Source organism: Lampetra planeri, chromosome 36 (assembly GCF_965212315.1).
Source record: "Lampetra planeri chromosome 36, kcLamPlan1.2.h2, whole genome shotgun sequence".
Lineage (NCBI taxonomy): Eukaryota > Metazoa > Chordata > Hyperoartia > Petromyzontiformes > Petromyzontidae > Lampetra > Lampetra planeri.
Genome location: NC_136142.1, coordinates 11,282,696 through 11,302,507, shown reverse-complemented (window position 1 = coordinate 11,302,507; position 19,812 = coordinate 11,282,696). Strand labels below are relative to the sequence as shown.

Here is a 19,812-nt window from a genome sequence, read left to right as displayed (position 1 = left end):
TTTGAGTTGAAGATATCAACTTAATTTTTTAAGTTTTGAAGAACAACAATTATTAAGTTGCGTCAGCTAAGTTAGTTCAACTCAAATTTTCAAGGTAACCGACTGCACAGAATTTTTGAGTTGAAGATATCAACTTAATTTTTTAAGTTTTGAAGAACAACAATTATTAAGTTGCGTCAGCTAAGTTTTTCAAGTTCGTACAACTAAGTTTTTTTAGTTCAAGTTACTGGAACTTTTAAGTCTGTAAAAGCTTACTATTTTGAGTTTAAATTACCCCCCCCCCCCCCACACACACACACACACTAAATCATCCACTGACAGTAAAACTGTTAATTTATGCATGTTTATTTGAACGACTTTGGCACAGCTTTACAATTCCATAATGACATCAGTATGGGCATTGGGCAATGTAAACGAGTTATACCCAAAGCAAATACATCTTTTTTTTTACTTTCCGACTCTTGTTGAGACCTTACAAATAATGCAATATTGTCAAAGATGACCGATAAACAGTTGTATAGTGCCTAAGTATTAATTCAGAAATGTGTAAATCCCCAGCTGAAAAAGCCAAATTGTCTAAACGTTCTGAATTATCTGAACTTTGAAATTAGCCAAAAATGCAAACACGCAGGCTATAACAGTAATTGTGAAACACAGCTTGCTTCTACTGAGAAACAATCAATATTCTCGTGACAGTTATATGACAGCTACAAATAACAGATTTTTTTTTAGTCAAAATAAAAGAACAACATAAAAACTATAAGGTGGTCCATGTGAAGACTTACAAAATATCCAAACATAAATGAACAAACATGATAAAATAAATCTTCCCCATGGAAAATGAATCACTGGTTTAACAGCTTGGTCTTGAAGCTCCGGACACGCTGTGAGCAATTGGTGGACATTTCCATGAAAATGTGCTGGATAGTTTCACAGGTATACTTGATGTCTTTTGGGAACTCCATGTTAAGGGCATAAAGCAAGCCAAAAAGATACGCAAGCGCAGTCGGGGTGTCTGGGATGTCTTTCAGGACAATGGTTTCCTCCAACACAAGGGCAATATTAATGACTGTGTCGTCATCATCATCAAGCACTGTGAGGACCCCCATCTTGATGCCTTTCACCTGTTTGTCATCTGCATCAGTTGCCTGACAAAACAAAAACACCACTGAAATAATGTCCTGTAGAAAACTAGTCAATAAAGAGTGATGTCTATTTGTGTATGGCCTCTTTGCTATACAACACTACTAAAAGCTGAAGGTCTTCCAAGCTGCACTCACCAGGCATCTAGAGAAAAGCTTCTCAGTATTCTCCCGCAGAAATATGGGAAGACCTTCCACAGCTGCCTGTCTGCGATGACTTGTGATGTCAGATGTCTGTTTTGGAAGAATATAAAAACAAACAAATACTTTTGTTTAGCTCTGTGAAATGTACTCCTGTATGTGCACTTGGTTCCATTTGTATTCCCATCTCTACAATTGTGCATGTAGGCAGATAAAATAATTGCAGGCTCTGTTAGTTTGTTAGTGTTTATTTTTGTCTTTTAAGGATAAGTTCACTATTTTGCACTTTGAGCCCTTGCACTTTTATCTTGGCTGAAATAGAGTGTTTGACGAACACTCAACGAACACCACTAACCAATCGGTGAGTTGCACATCTTTGAAAACGAACGTTTAGGGTTGATTTAAAGACAGGTTTGTGAATGCATGTAGCTAGCCATTCTGAAGCATGGCAGGGCCGATTCTAAATCAGCCAAAAGCTCAAGACTGGACCAATAGTCAAAATTCGGGTGTCAAACACTATTTCATCAACCCACAGAGGAGGCTCAAAGTGCAAAACCGTGAACGTATCCTTTAAATATTACTGTATTAAATAGACAATCAAGATGGAACTCGCTCACCAATGTAGCTGATGCAAAAAAATTATTAAGTTATATTCCATCAAAAGTGCAGAGTGCTAGCTTGGTAGTTCCTTCTTGATTAATGGTTTAAATATTAGTGGACAAACTGAAGAAAAGGGTAACACTTTACAATAAGGTTCATTTATTAAACATTATTTAATGTATTAACTAACATGAACTATACATTTGTTATAGTATTTAATAATCTTTGTTAATGTTAGTTAATATGAATAAAGCTGTTCATTGTTTGTTCATGTTAGTTCACAGTGCATTAACTCATGTTAATAAGATTTTAATAAAGTATTAGTAAATGTCGAAATTAACATTAACAAAGATGAATAAATGCTGTATAAGTGCAGTTCATTATTAGTTAATGTTAACTAATGTAGTTAACTAATGTTAACTAACGAACCAAATTGTAAAGTGTTACCAAGAAAGGGCCTTGTAGTCAATATAACAACCTGTTTGTCAAGCATTTCCAAAAGGGTTTCCATCTCTCGACTAAAGGCGCACTTCCTGGCACGATACAATTTCAGCAGACGAGGGGTCAACATCTCAAGGGCAGCTTTAAATGTTCCCATCAGGTCCTTGGTGGTCACACGAGTGAACTCTTGACAAATCTGAATTAAACAAATGCAATACAAATACAACAAGCTGATAGTGTGATTTCATTGTTATAATTAAGACTGCAAACTCAAAGCCATAATACAAATTAACCTACATACACTATCATGGAAAAAACATAACACAAATGCACCAAGTTCAAGAAAAAAAAAAATTCCTTACCTGTTCTTCAAGAAATAGACCGGGCCACCTCTCCAGAACCTCTGAGACCATGGGCTCCATCTCTACAATCTCCATTCTCCTAAGGGAGAATGTGATGTCCATCTTCTGTTTGATGAACTCCATGTCCTTGTTTTTCTTCTTCATGGCTTCAACCAGGGAAGACCTCAGGTCTTCCAAGTCATCCTGGGTGTAGCTTTCAGGATGATCTGGTACATGGTTGACCTCACCTCGTTTTGGTTTTTTCAAGGAAAACCTTCCCTCCGGACCACCATCCCCATCATCATCATCTCTTCTTTGCCTGTTGACACCATGATCATCCGCCTCCTCCCTTCTTGATCTCCTGTTGACACCAACCTCATTACATCCAGCTTGACGTAGTTTTGATCTGTAGTTCCCCATCTTGTACTTTATGCTGGTTGTCCATCCCGCATATCCAGTACCACCACCAGGCTCTTTGAGGCAGGGATGTTTGTTGACAAGTTCAGCAGCAACAGAATCAAACTCATGTTTTTCAGGGTAGGCTTTCACAGAAAATATTTCTTGTGCCAACTTGTCCAGAATCTCTTTTTTCACATCTCTGGTTACATGTAAACCCTTCCCTAATAATTCAAACGTGTCATTCCCCTTGCGGAGTATCAGTTCCACATCATATGAGAATTCTGGTACTGGGAACGGAGTGGGCCACTGTGAAACATTCCTCCTATATGTCCGCACAACTGAAGATAAGCTGTGGATTGAGCCTGGAGATCCAATGATGGCTGTGTCAAGGGAAGAGATGGAGGATGACCGAGTTGGTGTTGGAGGTGGTGGTGATGGCATGTCCTCATTGCTCCACAGAATATGCAAGACAGCCTTTTCTGAAGGTAACTCTGCTATGTCAATCAGGTTGCAAACTGCCTGGCCAAAGTCTGAGTCTTCATACTGTATACAGAATTCACCCACAAGTTCAAGTTTTTGACGCAGTTCATTGTACAGTTCCTCTAAAGTTTCAGGAGCTTTGGTCAGCCGAATCTTACGGACGAGTTTGGGATTTATGTGGACCAGAAGCAACAAAGCCTGTGAGGACAAAAGAAGAACAGATATTTGCATGACACTTTAAACTGAAGCCATATACAGTCATGGCCAAAAGTATTGGCACACCTCAAGAATTGTTGGTTTTTAAGCAAAATTCGCAAACTTTTGAAGGTTTTTTGATAAAATAACCAAACCAGGATATTTTCAATAGCTCAACACAACTTAAACAACAATTGGTTTCCCCAAATGTAACAGAATATATCACCAAAATACTGTGGAAAGTGAATACTGCATGGTCGAAAGTATTGGCACCCTTCACAACAAGTGTCTTTTGCCGTGATAAAAGCACACTTTTCAGTGTTAAAATCCAGTGCTAAGGTTATGGGTAGTCAGACGTCAGCTGTGGTAGCACTCCTGAGAAATATCAGCCCATTTCTAACGGACAAAAATCTCCAGTTTACTTACTATACATCTGTTGGTTTATATGGACAGTATAAGGTTTTCTTCAAGTAGAATCGACTTTATTATCCTTTAGAAATGGGCTTATACTTCTCAGGAATGCTACCACAGCTGATGTCTGACTATCCATAACCTTAGCTGTGGATTTTAACAATGAAAAGTGTGCTTGTATCACAGCAAAAGACGGTTATTTTGAGTGCCAATACTTTTGACCATGCAGTATTCACTTCCCGCAGTATTTTGGTGATATTTTGTGTTGAATTTGAGGAAACCAATTTTTGTTGTTTCAGTTCTGTTGAGCTATTGAAAATATCCTGGTTTGGTTATTACATTAAAAACACCTTCAAAAGTTTGTGAGTTTTGCTCGAAAACCAACACATCCGGAGGGGTACCAATACTTTTGGCCATGACTGTACCTTGAAGACTTAAAATCAAGTCATTAACACATGACAAAATTATGAAAACATACAAACAGAAAGGTGCTTACCATTTCAATTTACTGCAGTAGCCAAGCCCTTGGGGTCACCATCAAAGTTCTACCAACTTGGTATGCAGCCAATGGGTGGTAATCGTTCAAAGTCTCTGGATCCAGGATCTCTACATCTGAGTGACAGTTATCAATAAGTTGGTAAGACCGATAATGTTCCATGTACCAAGATGATAATCTTGCGGTGACAAAATACACTTTACACCACTTGTCCACCAATATGTGTAGTATTCTAAAGAATTCTGGCAGTCCACTGCATTCACCCGCAGACACTATCATGTCCCTCACATACTGGGTCCCATACAAATGTACTTCTTTAGCAAGAGACACATCATCTTCATTTGGGTACTTCTTTTCTAGTCCTGTCCTGAGCTTTTCATCTAAAGATGATATTTTCACTCTATCTACACTACCAACATGCAATTTTGGCTTGAACAATTGCTGTGTGTAAAGAAGATATGCCATGAGGTGTTGATGCTTAGTGGAAAGGGTGAGTAGTACATTCTTAAAACAGTGAGCATCATTGATTGCCTGTTTGAAAAAACTATGCTTAGACTCAAATCTAAACGTCCACAGATCCACTAATGGCCCAAAGCACCGTGTGAGATGCACATAGTGATCAATGAAGTGATGCTTTGGTTTCAACTTAAATTCAGGAAAGGTGTCAGTGAGTAACTGGCGATGGTCAGACAATTTATTCCCCAAGTAACATAATGTTCCCTCTGATAACGTAGTAGACACCGTAATCTCCACAATCTCTTTAAGGTCCATTAAAATTTCCCATGACTGCTCTTGTTCAGGTATATAGTTCCCGATCAAGAGAGGTAGCAAACGTAAAAGTGCCCAGTTTTCATGTCCGTTACCGTTTACCTTTCCAGATACAAGGCTTGTCTTTGTAATTGCATGTGGCTTGTTGACCAAATCAGAGAATTTGTATGGAAACTGTTTTATGCGGTTATTCAGTCCATCGAATGTAATGAAACCTTTTCTAATCAATTCTTTTAAACACAAACTTAATTCCGCTGCGACAACACCTTCAAATAGATCATGCAAAAGATCAGGGGGAAATCCAGTAACTGGGTGGAAGAAAGACAACTTACTTAAAGCACAGGATGATTTAACACAATTCACACATGGCTTAGGCTTATCACTCAACTTGAGTTGTTCCACAAAAGAATCGTGTTGCGTAGCAGTTCTCAGTGGAAAGTTCCTTGGCTCACAATTTCCAATTTGGTCTCGACTGATGCAACAAAATCTGCAGAATTTTTCGACATTTAAAGCTTCCTGAAAACCTGCTAAGCTATGTGCACCAAGGTTATCAGCACAGACACAGAACACTGTTCCCTTTACAAATGTATCTAGAGTCTCAATATACACTCCTATCTTTTCAAGATATCCAAGATCCTTAATCAAAGGATAAAGAAAGGCATCATACCCAAATTGTCTGACATCGACAGTTTTTCCAAGACAAGCCAGTTGAATTAGGGGGAGAGTAGAGCGAAACTTGCTTGGTAAATTCAACAAAATCCAATAGACAGCAGTAATTTTATGGATTTTTTTTGAGGACCCCAAAGGATTACATAGTTCCAGGTCATCTATGTAAAGTCCTATAGAGATACTTGCATCTTGCACACCCAGAAGACCATTGTCTTTGTAGTACTGTCCGTCTCGAAAAGAGCAAAATTTACCTGGGTTGTCCCCTTGACTAAACACCAACTTCTCCACAAAATCTGGCTGTCTCAACAAAGTCCCAAGAACCTGGAGGATTGAAACATAAACAAATGTTTGTTTATGGGTTATTTTATATGTATACTCAGTAGGCTGAATTACAGGGAACTTATCTTTAAAAAAAAGATTTCTCCTGTGATCAGTGGCCAATGCACCCTTTCCTTGAGTGCTTACAATTAATGGATTTGTTTCCAAGACAGCATCATTAATCTTATGGAGAACGCTATCATCTAATTCAATGCCGTGTTCTGCAAGCACTGCTTTGATACCTGGTTGCGAGTGGGATTTTGAAAGATGTAAAATATCATTAAACCCCTCAACTATTTTCTGTACAGCGTGTCTACTAACATGTAATTCAGTTTGCATACGTAGAAAAAATCCAGCAGCCCTGTGTTCAAGAGTCTCAGCATCTACATACTCCTCCTTTTCTTGGACATCTGAATTTCCAGAACTACCTGGAAGTGTATCTTCCTCACTACAGATACCTAATGGTTGGTCAGAGGAATCTGTCTCAATGGACACAGGTTCATTTTCTAAGTCTGCTCTTAAACAGGTTCTGATATCACCATGCTTGTGTTTCCTACTTTTGTGTGAACTAAAAGTCTTTAGATTGTTTGTTTTAAAACTACATCTCAAGAAGGGGCAACACACAGTCTCATGTTTTTTTAAATGGCGTCCAAGGTGTTTGAAGAAAGACTGTTGCGTGCAGATTTCCCGGAATTCACATAGATTACAAAAAAAGGTGAATTTATCATGTATTTTGGCTGTCCTAAAATGTGATCTGGTCAAATGTGACTTTAAGGCGCCAGGTGTTTTAAAAGTACATACACAGTCACCGTAAACACACGGCCAGTAAGCTCCTCTACCGTGCCTGAGCCGATGGTGCCTAAGCAGACGTTCTTGACTGGCACTGGCAAAGCTGCAGAAGCGACACTTCATAGAAAACCTAGCACAAAAATAAGAGGAGAAAATTAACACAGTGACATACTTCGCAACCGTTCACATTAATGCTGTTGAGCTTCAGGGCTAAAACACACAAAGGTAGGGCTGGGTATTGTTCAAAATCTTTCGATCCGGTGCCAATTTCGATACCTCAGTTTCGATACCGGTTCCTAGCGATACTTTTTTCGATACCAATTTTATGAAATCCATTTTAAAAAGATTACATAACTAGGGATGGGAACCGAGAACCAATTCTTCTTCAGAACCGGTGCCCAGTGAATCAATTCCTTGGAACCGTTAGCATGCCTGCTTAACAATTCCGCGTATCGGTTCCGCTCGTTGCAAATGTGTCATGATGTCACACACGCGCTGCATTGTTTTGATTAAGAACGTGGCAAACATGGCAGAGGCAGAAGTTCGACGCAGAAGTATAATGAGGCCTTTAACGGGACGCCATGTTGCTTTCCGACAAGCCATCGCGTGCTATCTCACACACATTCATACACTCACTCACTCTCATGCGCACACACACACACTTGCGCGCGCACACACACTCTCTCGCGCTCACTCACTCACACACGCGCACACATACACACTCACTCACTAGTGCTCACGCACACACTCTCGCTCACTCACTAGCGCACACACACTCTCTCGCGCTCACTCACTCACACACAAACGCACACATGCTCACTCACACACACACTCACTTTGAGAAGTAGCTCACCTATACTTTTAGATTTGTTCTGAGGTTGCTACACATAATTTGTGTATACAGTATGTGCTCTGTCTTCTGATCAGATATTAAAGCGAGTTAATACAAACAAACACATTTGTACTTATTCCCTCACCCAATGAGAATCGATAAGGAATCGGATCGATAAGCAATCGTTAAATCCTTATCAATTCCCATCCCTATACATAACACATTACCTCAGAAAAACTTTGGTTTTATTTTTTTAGTTTGACTCATGCTCCTTAGCCAGTGCACAAAGGAACACATTTTTTTTATAAAGAGCTCATGCTCACCAAAACTGATTTTTAAAAAATAAAAAAATACAGTAAAACTTAATATTGTGAAATAGTATTACAATTTAAAATATTATTTTAATATATTTCAAAATGTAATTTACTCCTGTGATATCAAAGCTGAATTTTCAAAATCATTACTTCAGTGTCAAATGACCCTTCAGAAATATGAAAACAGTTTGCTGCTTAATATTTTGGAAACTATGATAATTTTTTTCATGATTATTTGATGAATAAAAAATTCAAAAAAGATTTATTTAAAAACGAAATATTTTGTAACATTACACGTTGTAATGTCACCCTTTGATAACTTTAATGCATCCTTACAGAAAACAAATTCTGACAAACCAACACATTTTTGAACGACAGTGTGTAACGTTACATTCAGTAGGTTATTTATTGAAATATAAACACTGGAGTGATCAACAAGGTATCTCTTCATTTACCAGTCGAAGACGGAGCAACTTTCTGCTCTTATGTTTACTCCGTGCACTGTCAAGGTCTTCATCATATTTGTCGTGGTACCGGTCTTTGCAGCAATTATTTTAATGCGAATACTGAATCGCGCGCTGTTGGCATCGAGCCTGGAGAAATGTACCCACACTTTTGATCGACTTTTCCACATCTTTAAGGTATTATGTGTGTGTGCTCGCGTCTCATATGAATATGTGCGCGGAGAGTTTGTGTGTGTGTGCTTGCGTCGTCTCATATAAGTATGCGTGTGAAAAGTTGTGGGTGCGCGCGCGCGTCTCATAATATGAGTGTGCGTGAGCGACTTTATGTGTGTCGTTGTGCATTTCATATGTATTTGTTTGAGCACTGACGTTGACGAGTTAACTCCTTAGGTAACGTTATCGAATTCTGGAACTGGAACCGAACCACATGTCATTTTTAGATAAAGTTACTCGATAGTATCGAGGCAATTCGGTCGGTAACGTTACCTAAAAAGTATCGAACTCGGCAACTTACCCAGCCCTACACAAAGGTCGCATGCTAGAAGCTATATAAATCTAGTTAACCGTATCAAACCGAAGTTTTGTATCAAAGTTTTAGCACGTTAGTTCTACCTTGATCACGAGCAGCAATGTGAACTGTTACCGCCGGTGCTTCGGTTTCAGGTCAATGAGCAAAGCAGACGTGCATAAAACAATGCCATATCATTCATCGAGAATAACAAACATAACGGCAACACAAATCTTTCAATTAATATGTGGACAAGAATTATATTGAGCTTAGCTGTTCAAAATAAGCTACGTTAGCTTCTAACCAATTAACGTTAGCAAGTGTGGGATTTTGTATTGCCATTAACGCCTCGCCTGGTTATGATTTATCGATTTTGTTTCGCGCAATGAAATGTAATACAAATACCAAATGCATATACATATTCATATGATTAGCTTACCTGTTAGAATGAATGTTGTTTATCTTCGGCCAAGAAGTCAGAGAAATTTACCGCTGGCATCGTGACAAAATGGCGGACGCAAACTTTCAAACTGTCGAAGAGAGCTCCTGGCAAAATCCTTGGAAACCCCGTGGCAGCCGGTTGCCATGACAAATTTCAAATGAGCATGCGCAGATAAGTTGACCTCACTTTAACTGGGTGTCAACTACAACTTAAAAATAAAATCAACTCAATTTATAAAGTAAGATGAACTTTTACTCAGAAACGTCTGAAAGTGAGTTCAAGTGGCTTACAACAGATAGTTCAAGTTCCAACTAGCAATTTTATTGTCAGTGAATGCAAAAATCTTAGTAAGGTGAACAATTTTGAGTTGTCATTTTTACAGTGTGGGACTACCCTGAGTCGGTCTTCTGCAGGAGTGGAACCGAGCTGTGGGTGAGTGGTGGCTGTGTGAGTCTCTGTATGTGAGTCTCTCCGTGTGAGTCTGTGTGTGTGTGAGTCTTTCTGTGTGGAACGGTCATGGTGGGGGTATTGAGGGGGGGCATGGGGGATCTCGGGTGGGGGGCAGAGGAGGCATGGGGGGTGGAGCTCAGGTGGGGGGGGAGGAGCTCAGGTGGGGGGGAGGAGCTCATGGCTGTGACATCACGGGGGGCGTGGTTAACATGTACCGCCCCCGCGTCTCGCGCAACGTGCTTCCCACTGGCAGTTTGGCCGTTAGAGAGGCGCCGACAGACCCCAGAGCAGGTGAGGAGTTGAACCGAGCTGTGGGTGAGTGGTGGTGGTGTTAGTCTGTGTGTGTGAGTCTCTCTGTGTGAGTCTCTCTGTGTGAGTCTGTGTGTGTGTGAGTCTCTCTGTGTGAGTCTGTGTGTGTGTGAGACTATCTGTGTGAGTCTGTGAGTGTGGAACGGTCGAGTAGCTGACAGCGCGCCGCGCTATTAACTGGGAGACCCCGAGGTGGATTCTCTCTCAAGGCCAACAGCAGTGACGATTATCTGAACCGGTGCTGGGCCTCCCCTAGGTCGACTCAACCTCGAATGAGTACCTGGTGCGGTGTGTAAAGATCGCCACTAGGGAGACAAAGGCGGCCGGGCGTGGTGCTGGCAATCCAACCCCCATCGTGTGTCGTGCCAGACTTCATACGTACTGCTGGCTAACAGCACTTTCCCCTACAGACTGTTAAGTCTCTATGGGGATCTTTGTTTTTATTTCGATTTAAAGCTTTTGTGACTGCAGGGATTCATCTTCTTGGTTCTTTCGGTAAAGTCACGTAAAAGGGTATTAATAAAATAATAAAAATAAAACATAATAAAATAATTCTCACGACGTTTCGGCCACAACGCAAGCAGCCGTCCTCAAGTGAAGACCAGGTCTGTCTGGGAGACAGCGTCTGAATGAAACACCACCACGCTTGGAGCGTATATTTAAGCTGGGTTGGAAGGGGGGAAGGGCGCCTTGACAAAAGAATTTGCGTATCAAGAGGAATTTAGCATATTTATGGGAAATGCAGGTATGTGATTAGTACTACTTGTGAAATGCGTAGGAGGTTTGGCGGGGGGTTTCAAAGTCATATTATGCCCGTGCATTATGCAGGATTAGCGATTAATTACGACTTTGTTAACGTCTAGCTTTTCAGTGTGTGGGTCCGGTCTCTTATTTGAGAGGCAGTTGAATTGGGAAATCAAGTTGTCCTTACATTTGGTCGACATAGCGGCAGCTGAAGAGGCAGTCATATTGTTGCAGTCAAAGATAAGTGTTATTTGTAGAGTGTCTTGTCTAACTGATCTAGTTCGGTGCGCGTAAGTCTGATTTTCTCTGAGATAAGAGCTAAGCTAGTTCTAGACAGAATTCGTTTAGCATTAGAAGAAGTTACAGCAGCAGCGGTTAGTGTAAATGCGATTGGTATTACCTTAGAGTCGCGGAATCTCTTCAGAAAGGTGAGAGACTCGATTAGCTGAGCCTTCTTCGTCTTTGGTGTCCCATACTGGCAGGAGGAGGAGTGGTGGTGTTAATGTTGGTGGTATTAGTGGGGGTGGTGCTTGTGATGGTGGTGGTGTTAGTTTTAGTGATGGTGGTGTTAGTGATTGTGGTTGTTATTAGTGGTGATAGTGGTGGTGTTACTGGTGTTAGTGATGGTGGTGTTGGTGGTATTAGTGGTGGTGGTGTTAGTGAGGTGGCAGGATGCCCTGGTGGTCCCCATCTTTAAGAAGGGAGACCGCACAGACTGTAACAACTACAGGGGCATCTCACTCCTCAGTGTGCCGGGAAAGGTCCTGGCAAGGATTATTCAACACCGCCTTGCCAGGCATGCTGAGGAAAGGCAGTTGTTGCTTTTTGTGTTTTTCGTATTGTGGGTGACTGGTGAAGATGTGAGTCTGTGTTGATGATGAGAGTCCGCATTGTGAAGTGACGTGTGTTTAGACGTGGGTGTGTCACGCCCCTTCGACTCTGTGACCCTCGCCTCTGTCTCCCGCTCTCCACGCAGAGACCCGGACCGCACGAGAGACACCGTGAGCTCTGAGCACGCTAGTCTGCAAGTTGCTACCATGGAGGTACATGTGGCTCCTCGACTTGTGTGGTGAAGTATGGGTGGACGTGTGTTCTCCCCTCTGCGTGTGCCTACCTGTGACCTGTATACCTGGATGTGCTTCTCTTTGTCCGCTTGAGTGTGTGTGCGTCTATCAGTGTCTCTCCGAGATCCTGTTGGTGTACATGCCCGTCTACGCGTGAGCATCTACATCACTGTTATCTATCCACTGATGGATGAACGCCTCGCTCCCTGAGACCCTGCTACCCCTCACATCCTGTGATGGAATAATCCGCCAAGCGCCGGTTTCGTCGCACCATCTCTCTGGCGGCTCTCCTCTCTGATGTGTTCCGTTCCTTGGTTGTCGCTGTTGTAGAGGTGTAATTGTGGAAATGTATGGGCACGGATGGGTAACAAACACAAGGGGCGTGGCTAGGGCCGTACACAGAGGAGGTGCTCACACCGACGTCCGCACCTGCATCCCCCACGGGCCCCTCCCGGGGGCCGAGTGCTATAAAAGGTGGTGAGCCGGAGGGCTCGAGGTCGTCGAGTGTTAGCTTTAACCAGTGAAGAGTGAAGACCAGCTAGAATAGGCCCCGGAGCTCCCCTGGCTCGCTGTCCTTGTCAGGACCGACCAGGGCAAGCCGGTGGCGTGGCCCCGAGAGCCCAGACTGACGTTCTTATAAGAGCTGGTCTGGAGACTCAGGGTGCCGGGATCCCAGCTTGACCAGGGCTGGGATAGGTAGCCTCCCCTAGCTCCGTAGTGGAGGACTCGGGCGTAGGTTAGCGGGGTTAGACGTTGTGTCTCCCTGTTAGACGAGTGAAGGGGACGATACCCCTTCAAGTGTTGTGTGTACCCGTTACTGTACACGAGTTGGTATTAATAAATAAGTGTGCCTCCGACCCCGTCGTCAAAGCCTCCTAAATACTTACTACACTGTTATTATTCTTGACTGTCAGCCATTGTTGTCCATCCTGGCCATAGCTCGCCCTGCCCGAGTCCCACTCACTCCTCAAGCCCGAGTGGTGGACCTTTTTGTGTGTGTGTGTAGATCAGCCGAGCTGGAGAGGCTCGGAGTAATGGCGAGTCTTGCACCACGTGGAGTGCGCTGTCCTCAGCGCGCACCGCCTCCATCCGCAGCAAATCGCCACAAGGTAAGAACAGAAATAAGTGACGTCAAGATGGCCACACTGAATGGTGGGACATCACGACGGTCATGTTTCAAGGGGGATGTGACAGTGACCATGATGCATGGGGGACTTCATGGTGGCCATGTTGCATGGGTGATGTACTGTTCGACTTTTGCCGTTCTTTGGTCTCACATCGGCGAGACAAGGCCATAAAGAAGGCTGTCTCTGGTGCAGGCCAGTCAATTTCAAAGACAATGCATATATTATCGGAGCATGTTTGTTTGCATATTTTTCCACAAGTACGTGTGGTAAATGCAGACTTGATGCCTTGCAAAAGGTATCTATTTGGTGTTTGAACATATTAACACCTGTTTTTGTGCCAGAAAGGATAAAAGCTATTATTATTTCATAAAATCCTTGGCATCTGTGTTATATTTATCTAATTCATTAACCCCGTTGTCAAATCCAAGCAACCTAAGACGTCATCAAAGCTGCATATAGCTGGACATCGAATGAAGATGGTCACTGCATCGCACGTTTTCAGATGTGCTTCTGCAGTCATCTGGAATGCTCTTCCGACATTAGGAAGCCACTGGAGCGATACTCTTTTAAATCTATAATTTTTGCGAACTTTTTAGTTTATTGTCCTTCCCCCTCACTTCTGATTAGCAGGGTTGCCGAAGCACGGTGCAAAATAAGTTCAACATACAGACATAACTGGTATTGGCCAAAACATCCAAATCCCCTGCAAATTCCTCAAATTGGCATCACACAGCAGACGTAATGGCAGCAGCGTCACCCCCATTCTCTGTAAATCATCTGCAGGAACCTCCTGAAAAGGAATCTAAACAAATGATCACCGACAGCTGTTGTTGTTATTCTCTTCCCTGCAGCAATCCTGGCTCTCTTTGGCCCTCAAATGACCCACCGGGAGAAGCTGGAGCTTGTCGCCATACAGGAAGTATGGTACTTTGCGCTCCGCAACAGATCCTGGGGACCAAACAACGATGGATACGACGACCACGAACATCATTACATTCCGGTGAGACTCGCCACAAAGCCCCCTCCGTGGGGGTGGTCACAGGCGCAGCGGTCACGAGGTTCGTGGCTTCTTGTCATTGCACCTGAAGTACCAACCAACCAGAGACAGCACACATGCACTCTCCCACACACTTCACAATCAAGTTTATTTCACAAGTTAAGCCCATTGAGCTAATGAGCTTTTTTTAAGGGTGTCTCAGCCAGCAGACATCAGAGCATTCCACAATTACAGACACTTAATAAAACAATTATTTCGTAAAATAATGCTCACACTTCTTACATGTTGTGATTTTCAAAATATAGTCAGTCTAAATGATTGTAATTTGGTGCAGGTCCAGCATGAGCACCTCCACTACCGCTATGAGGTGCTGAAGAAGATTTGGTATGGAGGTCAAGGCCAGGTGATCCGGTGCCTTGACCACATGAGGAACACCCTGGTGGCCGTGAAGATCTTGGTATCACCATTGAGGTAAGAATTCAGAGCGGTGTTGTCACAAGGACGACGTTGTTGTTCAGTCCTTTGCTGTGGGCGGCCGTATGATGAGGTGGTAACAACTCGTGCCTGACAGAGGGTCCCCGGTTCGACTCCTGACTCGGGTCCCCTCCTGTGTGGAGTTTGTATGTTCTCCCCCTGTTCTGGATCAGTTCACTCTTACATTACATAAATTCTTCATTTCACCTGGTAGATGCATTCCTGAAAAGTGCCACGTTAAGGGAAAGCACATTAAGCAAACATAATATCCCCATATATAATGTAACGATAAAGTTTTGCAAGATATAATACACGCACACAGTGATATGAAGATACCAATAATGGAGGGTATGCTGTCACGTCACGTTACCATTCCGCATTCTGCCTACTGTATCATACCGCTCAGCCGTGCAGTTTCATAGCGGGCACATTCCACGTTATAATGGGCGCTTTCCTGTGTAGTAGAGTTCACGACTCTTGAACACCGGAGTTGGAGGCACACGGGTTTATTACACACAGCACGGTTGTGGCATACAACTCTAGAGGGGGTGTCGGCCCCCTCACCCGGCTAGCTGGGGATACACGCGCTAGCTACTTCTAGCCTGCCTCCTAGTCCTCCTCTTACGGGCTAGGGGAGGCTATCTGGCCCGACACTGGTAAGTCAGGCCCGGTACCCTGAGTCCCAGACCAGCGCTGACAGGAGCACCGGCTCTGGATCTCGGGACCACGCCGCTGGCTCGGTCCTGTTCGGCCCTGATAAGGACGGCGAACCAGGGGAGTCCAGGGCTCTAGCTAAGACGTCTTCAGTCTTCACTGGTTAGCTTAACAAGAACCCCGAGCCCTCCGATACATCCCCTTTTATACCCAACCCCCCGCTGAGGGGTGGGGCCCCCCCGGGTGCCTGGCGCGGACGTCGTAGACAGCACCTCCCCTGTGCACTCACGTAGCCCCGCCCACTGTGTTTGTTTGCCCTAAGCTGCCATGCATAACGGGCTCTCTCTCTAACAAACCTACATCACCCCCCCCCCGCCCCCCCGCATAGCTTGCAGCCGTCCCGGCTGCCAACACACAAAAAAAACGACAATAAAAGCGCATTTACCCACTGACCGCGCGTGTGCCTCACTATTTTTCAACAATAACAAGAACAACAACAAGAACACAACAAGAACGCAACAGCGAGAAGAGAAACAACCCGACGCACCCCCACCGAATAAATACGAATTCCGTAAAAACAGCCTATATACAATTTGCAGGGAATCCACCACACACACAACACATGGCGAACCCAACATATGTACATCCAATGAGCAGGGAACACACCACACACACAACCCACAATGAACACAACCTATGTACACATCTTCCGGCCTCACAACAGTCTGCGCATTTTAGCGCGCGTCCTTGCAGCGGGCCCCTCACACGGGGTAACCCTGGGTGGCGGACCGTCAGGTGGCAACTGTCCTGTCCGTCTTGGAGTGAGTCCTCATCCGACGCCGCTTGACCCTTGGCATCCCCAGGAGGGGTGATCGGGCGTGAGCCCGTCACTCCTGATGCACCTGGAGGTGGCACAGCCGGCAAGGCATTAGATGAGAGCGACGGAGACGGACCCAGTGAGTCGGTCGACCCCCCACATGTTTGGCCACGCGTGTGTGAAGTGGGGATGTGTACCGCAACGAAGGGTTTTAATCTAGAGGGGTGCACGAACCACCGCCGCTTCCCCCATTTGATGCGCACGCACTGCGGCCGCAAAACCTCGACCACCTCCACAGGGCCCCGCCACGGTCGCACCAGCTTAGAGGAGGTTGCAAGTGGCACTTGGGGACAGTGCAGCCATGCCTTGTCCCCCGGCTTCCACTGCAGCATGTGCGCCCGACCCAGTCTGAGCCGCTCAATCGCTTTCTGACGGAGGTCAGAGTTTTGCATGGCAGCTTCCCGTGCCTCTGTTAATTTGGCCAGATTAAATTTTACATGGTCAGCCAATTTAGTTTTTCCCTGCGGCGCGGGGATCTGCAGCTGGGCACGAACAGGCGGGTCAGGTTCGCGGCCGTACATGAGGTAGAAGGAGGAAAATCCCGTAGCTGCATGGGGGGCCATTCGGTATGCCGCCAAGACCCCTTGAATGTGCAGGTCCCAATCGGTCTGTGAGTCCGAAACCTGCTGTGACAACATCGACGTGATGGTTCGATGCAGACACTCGACCATCCCGTCAGTTTGCGGGTGATACGGGGAGGTACGAATTTTTTTCGTGCCCAGGAGCTCACAGACTTGTTGGAGTAGTTTGCCGGAAAAATTTTTGCCCTGGTCGGTCAGCAGCCGCTCCGGAGCACCTTTGTCCAGGACATATCCCTGAACAAAGGCCTCCACGATGGCTGCTGCCGACTGGTTGGCACGGGGCCAGGCCATAGGCCAGTGCGTAAAATACTCCACACCAGTCAACAAATATCTATTGCCCCTGGGGGTGGCGGGGAATGGGCCCAAAATATGCAGCGCGACAAGCTCATTTATTCTGGACACTTTGATTGATTGCAAGGGTGGGTTAGACTCCCGTGCCGGCGGTTTTCGTTGCGCGCACCGAGGGCATGACCCCAATAAATCCCCGACATCCCTCGTCATGCCTGGCCAAAAAAAATCAAGTTGTAGCAAGGCGAGGGTCTTTTGGGTCCCCAGGTGTAGGAGGCGCTCGTGAGCGGCCCACACCACCTTGCCCCGCAACCCAGAAGGGACCACCAGCCGGTGTCGATGGGATTTCCCGTCCCAATGCATCAGCAGACCTTGCACCATTTCCCATGCGTTGGCACCACCCCTCCCCCGCCCAGCACCGCCGACGCGACGACGCCACCCGAGGAGGGAGGTATCCTCCATCTGGAGGCGCCCCCATTCAGTGACGGGCAACCCCAACAGGGAATCTTTTCCCTGTTGTGCGATCGAATTAGTAATCAATGTTTCGTCGTCGTCGGCGGCCGCCAAGACCGGAACCGATATGTCCCCCGGAGGCCTGCAACGTCCAGACCCCAGGAGGCATGCACATTCGGAGGTGGTTGGCATGCGCGACAGAGCGTCCGCATTGGTGTGGCGAACGCCCTTACGGTAGGTGGTTTCAAAATCAAAGTCCTGGAGAATCTCCAACCATCGAGACAATTGTCCCGATGGTTGTTGAACTCGCAGGGCGTACTGTAGTGACGCATGATTTGTGCGGACGGTGAAATGCCGAACGTACAGATATGGGCGATACTGTTGGATGAAATAGACAATTGCCAACAGTTCCCGACGGGTGACACAATATCTCTGCTCCGCAGGAGACAACACCTGACTTCCGTACGCGACCACCCGTTCTACGCCGTCAACCACCTGGGAAAGCACGCCCCCAAATACCCGTGTTGCTCGCATCGGTGTCAAGCAAAAAGGGCTTAGAAAAATCGGGGTAAACCAAGGGAGGAGCTTTCACCAGAGCGTCCTGAAGGGAGCGGAAAGCAGCCTCCTCCTCCTGTCCCCAGTGGAACCGAACCCCTTTTGATGTTAAAGCGTGTAGTGGTTTCGCAATCGTCGCAAAATCCGCGACAAACCGTCGGTAATAGGACGCGAAGCCAATGAAACTCCTGACCTCCCCCACCGAGGTGGGAGTCGGCCAGGAGCTGACGCACCGCGTTTTGGCGGGATCGGTAGCAATACCTGAGCGTCCCACGATGTGTCCCAAATAACGCACCGATTCGCGTAATAGATGACATTTTTGGGGTTTGAATTTCAAATTAGCAGCCCGCATCTTTTGGAAAACCGCCCGCAACCTCTGGAGATGTTCGTCAAATGTTTTACCAAAGACGATTACGTCATCCAAATAAATCAAGCATGAGTCCCATTGCAATCCAGCCAAAACTAATTCCATCAAACGCTGGAAAGTTGCCGGCGCTGAGTGGAGTCCCATCGGCAACCGGTTGAATTGGAACAGGCCGTGCGGTGTACGGAAAGCAGTTTTAGGCTTTGAATCATCGTCCAGAGGAAGCTGCCAGAATCCCGAAAGTAAATCCAATGTGGAGAAGAATCGCGCTCCCGCCAAGGCGTCAAGCAATTCGTCCATCCGTGGGAGCGGGTATGCGTCGGCCACCGAAATTTTGTTAAGGCGCCGAAAATCAACGCAAAACCGCAACGAGCCATCCTGTTTCTTAACTAGGACGATCGGCGCTCCCCAAGGGCTGGCGGAAGGAGAAATGATGTCGGCGGCTAACATGTCATCAACAGCCGATTTGACATGGTCCTTTTCGGCGGGACTTAACGGAAAAGGATTCTGGCGTATCGGCGCGCTTTCACCCGTATCAATATGTTTCTAAATGTGGAAATACTCTAAACACATGTTTCTAAATGTGGAGGGAAAAACCAGAGGACCCGGAGAAAAATCCACGTGACCAGGGGGAGAACATGCAAACTCAGAATATACATGCGTCAGGGTCAGGATCAAAGCCCCGATCTCTTCCACACTAGGGGGGGTGATAACATCACACCACCGGGGCTAGATGTTACTTTTGGGATTCCCGTGCCAACCTCGCATTGCGATACTGTGGAGCTGGCATGTGCCCCAGGTGCACTAGAGGCCACTCCTCTTTTCTCAATCAGCGCCGCCCACTTTTATATAGCCACGCCTCCACTCGATCAGCAGGTTGGCTGCAGCGCAGTGGTGACGCTTGTGCCCCTCGGTGAAAATCCCTGAGTTTGATTCTCAACACGGACGCCTTTCTGTGTGGAGTTTGTATCTCCTAATAGATAACTCCACCACCCGGAAACAGAGCCAATGAAAGCAAATGGTCAGATGTGCTAGCTGATTCGGTTTATCAGCAAACCAATGACTCATATTAGTCGTGAATGTGCAAATAGAATATTAATATTGTCGTTATCATAATCCACGCAG

The 19,812-nt window shown here is 45.4% G+C and overlaps 1 long non-coding RNA gene across 5 annotated transcripts; it reads right to left on the bottom strand.

The window, feature by feature from the left end:
- Positions 1–329: 329 nt before the first annotated feature.
- On the bottom strand, positions 330–10,124 carry LOC144730812 (uncharacterized). Of its 5 annotated transcripts, none has more exons than XR_013587858.1 (7): positions 9,748–10,124; positions 6,335–7,320; positions 4,647–4,762; positions 2,687–3,742; positions 2,362–2,520; positions 1,281–1,376; positions 330–1,148 (listed from the first exon to the last, which is right to left on the bottom strand). It is a non-coding gene; the product is annotated as an uncharacterized LOC144730812 (long non-coding RNA). The 5 variants fall into 5 exon arrangements; XR_013587857.1 differs by having other exon boundaries at positions 4,647–6,404; positions 7,203–7,320; XR_013587859.1 differs by having other exon boundaries at positions 7,203–7,320.
- Positions 10,125–19,812: the final 9,688 nt, after the last annotated feature.